Below are 6,090 nucleotides of genomic sequence, written 5' to 3' on the forward strand. Positions count from 1 at the left end.
ACAAAGAAGATAGGCCATACTTACAGAATGGGAGATTATACCCTGGAAAGCAGTAACTCTGAAAAAGATTTGGGGGTCATGGTGGATAATCAGCTGAACATAAGCTCCCAGTGCGACACTATGGTTAAAAGGGTTAATGTGATCCTTGGATACATAACACAGGGAAATCTTGAGTAGGAGAAAAGAGATTATTTTAACCTCTGTATTTGGTAGTGATGTAACTGCTGCTGTAATACTGCATCCAGTTCTGGTGTCCACAATTCAAGGATGTTGATAGACAGGAGACGGTTCAGAGAAAGCCACAAGTATGATTAAGGTATTAGCAGAGGTGAAAGTAAGCCGGTACGCCCCGGTACGGCGTATCGGTAAGAGCCAGTGTGCCGTACCGGGACTGGCTTTCCCAGAGGGCAATTTAAAGCCCTGGGGTAGCGGCGGCGGGGCTGCGACGGGGATTTAAAGGGCCTCGGAGCTCCAGCCACTGCTACCGCCCCGGCCCTTTAAATTTCCACCTGAGCCCTGCTGCCCAAGCCCTTGTGTAGCAGCGGCAGGGCTCTGGCAGGGATTTAAAGGGCCCCGGAGCTCCAGCCCCCACTACCGTCCCTTTAAATCCCCACCACCGCTACCCCAGGGTTCGGGCAGCAGGGCTCAGGCGGGGATTTAAAGGGCCCCGGAGCTCCAGCCCCCACTACCCCTCCGGGCCTTTAAATCCCCGCCTGAGCCCTGCTGCCCAAGCCCTGGGGTCGGGGTGGGAGGGCTCTTGCGGGGATTTAAAGGGCCCCGGAGCTCCAGCCACTGCTACTGCCCCAGGCCTTTAAATCCCCGCCTGAGCCCTGCTGCCCAAGCCCTGGGGTAGCGGCAGCAGGGCTCTGGTGGGGATTTAAAGGGCCCCGGAGCTCCAGCCGCCACTACCCCTCCGGGGCCCTTTAAATCCCCGCCTGAGCCCTGCTGCCCGAGCCCTGGGGTTGGGGTGGGAGGGCTCTTGCGGGGATTTAAAGGGCCCCGGAGCTCCAGCCACCGCTACCACCCCAGGCCTCTAAATCCCCGCCGGAGCCCTGCTGCCGAAGCACTGGGGTAGTGGCGATGGGGCTCCAGAGTGGATTTAAAGGGCCGGGCCGGTAGCAGTGGCTGGAGCCCCAGGGCCCTTTAAATCCCCGAAGGAGCCTGGCCGCCGCTACCCCAGGGCTCAGGCAGCAGGGCTCAGGTGGAGATTTAAAGGGCTCAGGGCTCCGGCAGCCCCTACCACAGTGGAGCCCCAGGCCCTTTAAAGCTCTGCCACAGCCCAGAGCAGCTGTGGCAGCCAGGAGCCCCCAGGGCTCCTCAGTGATTTAAAGGGCCCGGGACTCCGCTGCGATAGCAGCTGGAGCCCTGGGCCCTTTAAATCGCCCCCGAGCCCCAGGGTTCCCAGACGCCTCTGCAGCTGGTAGCTCGGGGGTGATTTAAAAGGCCCCGGGCTCCCAGCCGCCACTACTGCAGCTGGAGCCCTGGCCCTTGAAATCAAGATTTAAAGGGCCTGGAGATTTAAGGCCCTGCCTCTTCCAGTTGAGGCCATGCCCCCTGGTCAGGACTCTGGCGTACCGGTAAGTCCTCTAACTTACTTTAACCCCTGAGTATTAGAAAACATGCTTTGTAGTGATAAACTAAATAGATTGAACTCTTTGAGTCTAACAAAGATAAGGTTAAGGGGTGACTTGATTACAATCTATAAGCATCTATATGGAATAATGGGCTCTTCAATCTAGCAGAGAAAGATATAACCCAATACAGTACTGGAAGTTGAAGCTAGACAAATATATGTGAGAAATTAGGTATAAATTTTTGACAATGAGGGTAATTAATCATTGGAACAATTTACCAAGGATTGTGGTGGATTCTCCGATCACTGACTGTTTTTAAATCAAGCTTGGATGTTTTTCTAAAAAATGTACTCTAATAATTGGGGGGGGCGGGGAGGGGAGTTCTATGGCCTGTGTTATACAGGAGATCAGATTTTATTATCACAGTGCTCTCTACTGGCCTTGGAGTCTATGATACACAATTCAGCAGAGATAGCACCCCATTTATAATCATGTGAAACATGGACAGTTTACTGCAAACACATTAAATATCTTGTAAAATTTCATATGTGCTATAGCTGCTCTATTCTAAAGCTCCATTGGTGAGACAAAGTCTCAAACATTAAAGTACTTGAAAAAGCAAAAACAACCAGCAACAAGGCAATGTAATCAAAGCTCTGCTTAGACCAGAGGTGGGCAAACTACGGCCTGCGGGCCACACCCGGCCTGCGGGACCGTCCTGCCCGGCCCCTGAGCTCCTGACCGGGGAGACTAGCCCCCAGCCTCTCCCCTGCTGTCCCCCCTCCCCTGTAGCTACGCCGCTGCACGGGCAGTGCAGCTTGAGCCCGCCCACCTACCAGGCTTTCCAATAAGCTTGTCCTGCCGCTCTGTGCGACATGGTAAGGGGGCGGGGGGAGGTTGGATAAGTCGCAGAAGGTCCAGGGGGGCAGTCAGGGGATGGGATGAGGTGGAGATTTGGGGAGGGGGGCGGTCAGGAGACAGAGAGCAGGGGGCCTTGGATCGGGGGTGAGGTCCTGGGGGGTTGGGGAGTCCCAGGTGGGGGGGGGCAGGGAGCAGTGGGGTTTGGATTGGGGGTGGGATCCTGGGGAGGCAGTTAGGGATGGAGGTCCCAGGAGGGGACGGTCAGAGGACAAGGAGTGGGGGGGCGTGGATGGGTCAGGGGTCCCCAGGGGCCTGTCAGGGGGGTGGGAGTGTGGATAGGGGTCGGGGCAGTCAGGAGACAGGGAGCATGGGGGGGGTTAGATAAGGGGTGGGGTCCTGGGGGGGCGGTTAGGGATGGGGGGTCCCGGGAGGGGGGTTGGATGGGTCAGGGGTTCTGAGGGGGGCAGTCAGGGAGCGGGAAGTGGGGGGGCGGATAGGGGGCGGGGCCAGGCTGTTTGCAGAGGCACAGCCTTCCCTACCCGGCCCTCCATACTGTTTTGCAACTCCGATGTGGCCCTCAGGCCAAAATGTTTGCCCACCCCTGGCTTAGACAGACATAGTGTAAGAATGGGCGATGATAGATTCCCAACAAAATTTTTCTATGGTGAGCTGAAACTCAGAAAATGCAAGAGGGGTAGTCAATGAAAGCCCTGCTAGGACAGACCTCAGCAGAATCTCACCTCATGCAGCATAACTACTGATAACTTTGAACACAGAGCCACAGACAGATCTGAATGGAAAGCAACTATCCATAAAGGTTGTAAACACTTAGAGGAAGACAGATGTGAAAAATCGATTGAAAAGACAGCCAAGTATCAAGTGGGAGCCTGCACATTCCTGTGTAGATATCTGTTTGTGATCTTGCTCTTCACGGATTGGACTATACAGCCACATAAGAACACACATGATACCATGACATCACTGTTAGATGCAACAGTTATCTGCCTATTATTTAGTTAGTTTTAATTATTAAGATACATTCTCACACTATTAATTTATTCTGAATTTAAAGCTTTTAGTAACATAGATCTATGGAAAGAAACTCAAACAGGTTTTAAACATAGGACCCATGAGCCAGATATGGTCTGTTTCAGTTATTTATTCAGCCTACATGACAGATTTTGCAGAATGCAAGTTTTCATGAAAAGAAGCATATCTCTAGCTCTTACTATTGTAAAGAAAATCTTAAAAATATGAAACACATGTAGCCTATACATAACTGAGGCAGAGCGGTTTTCCTGAATCTGTACACAGCCTGAAATAACAGCTCTAAGAGACGTGAACGAGTCATCTAATTGGATTGCAACTCTTGAATCACGTCATGAGCCATATTTTACAATAATAAAGGTACATGACTGATCATGTAACTTGCATGGTTATTACCACTTGGTCAACAAATCAGTTCTTTGCATGCACAAAATAAACCAAATAATTTTAAACAGCAATTTGTCTTCTCAACAGAATTAATTTGGTACCCTTACTGTAAATAACTGAATATGCTGTACACCACAACACAGAATATATGGCAAAGAAGGCGACAAGAGTGTGAGTCCTTGTAGTCTCCCCCGTTCTAATGCAGCACTGAAGGCATTAACAATCCTTGGTCTCTTGACAGCCATGCTGGGCAATCCACCTTCCTCCATCAGAGTGAAGTAGGATGACATTTTTTCAACAAATATGTTATGTGCCAAAAATGCACTTTTGATTGAGCTGAAACTATCATGAATTTGACCCAGTCAGTTTGGGCCAGCTTCAGAGAAGTGAGAGAGAGCATGTCCATTCATCTGTCAGCCTAGCAGTTAGAGCACTTACCTGAGATGTGGGAGATGTGAATTCAAATCACTCCTCTAAATCAGGCAGAGAGAACATTTGAATCCACAACTCCTACCTCCCAGTGAGTGGCTTAATCACCAGGGAACTGTCATTTTCACTAACTCTTTCTCTTTGGTCCAATGAATATTTAAGTATTTATACAAAGTAGAACACCTTTAACAGGAGAGACTGAGAGTGACCCATCTCAGAATTGTCTGTAGCCTGGTGGTTAGAATGCTCATCTAGGAGAGTACAGCTCTCAATTGAATCCCTGCTCCAGTGTGGGGATTCAAACCGTAGTTTTTTCCTTCCCAAGCAAGTGCCCTAACCACTAGGCCGGGCATGACCAGCCTGAGGAGCCAGAATTTACCAATGTATATTGCCAAAGAGCCATGTACATCAGCAGCCCCCCATCAGTTTCCCCCCCACCATTCCCAGCGCCTCCCACCCACCGGCAGCCCTGCAGATCAGCGCCACCCTCTCCCTCCTCCACCTCCCGATCAGCTGTTTCGTGGTGTGCAGGAGGCTGGGAGGAGCGAGGGCACAGCAAACTTAGGGGAGGGGATGGGAAGGGCTGGAGTGGGGACAGGGCCTGTGGCAGTGCCAGAGGTTGAGCAGTGAGCACCCCCTGGCACATTGGAAAGTTGGCATGTATAGCTCCAGCCCCGGAGTCAGTGCCTGTCTATACAAGGAGCCGCATATTAACTTCTGAAGAGCTGCATGTGGCTCAAGAGCCACAGGTTGGCCACCCCTGCACTCGTCTAAAGGTCACACACATATTTGCTGACAAATTCTGAACATTTTTGGAATCTATCTAACTATTGTTTCTGATTTTTCGGTTTGCAGGTTGAACCAAAAAATAAATTATTTACCCAGCTCTAGATGTAAGATGCCTTAAACAAAACCTTTTGAAACCAACCCAAACCAGCAGGGGGCACCATTGAGATTTGCATGCAGGACACTGAAAGTCTGCTATCTATACTTCTAATTCCCCTACCTCTCTAGGTGTCATGTAACAAAAATTAGATTCACACTGGTTCTCCCTATATTGGCCTAAACTCTCCTCTCCTCCCTTGATTTATCCAGAACCCTAAAAAGGCTAAATCCGCACCTGGAGAACATACAGATCATTGTAGACCTCTGTTTCTGTGAACAGATTTGCACAAAAAGAAGTCTTTCACTGTGTCCTAAAAATGGCAAGACTCCAATTCTTCTTGTGTCTCCCATGTGATGTTTACACAAATGTACCAATATATATTTCAAATTTAAGGTGATAACCCTGGTGAATGATGTCCTTTCTCTGACTTGGTTTGAAAAGTAATTGAAAAAACCAATACATACCTCAAAAATACATGGTAATGTTATCTCCACAGAACCTTCAGCTAGTGTATCACAGGTGGTCTACAATAACACAAGTACGAATTCAAGGACTAAAGACAAGATTAAAACATGGAGTGTAATAAACTTAATGAGAATCAAGATATCCACCTCCTTAAAGTCCTCTGCAGATTCTCCCTTGTTTCTGATCTAAAACTGCTGTGTACTGTTTCTGTGAACTATTAAACGTTTGCTGCATTTCATATTAGAAATAATTCAGAGGAATAATAATTATAACCATCAATTTAGGCCAGAAAACACAATTTTCAGATGAAAATTAAGTAATGTGAAATGAGACCCTGCCAAGCAGCTTCTGGGCAGCAAGCAGCAAAGAGCTGCTATTAGCATGTCTGAAACTCCATTGACATTGGAACTGTTCTTAAGTCCTCCATAGCCATAAATCAGT

Source organism: Natator depressus, chromosome 26 (genome assembly GCF_965152275.1).
Source record: "Natator depressus isolate rNatDep1 chromosome 26, rNatDep2.hap1, whole genome shotgun sequence".
In the NCBI taxonomy this organism is placed as follows: domain Eukaryota; kingdom Metazoa; phylum Chordata; order Testudines; family Cheloniidae; genus Natator; species Natator depressus.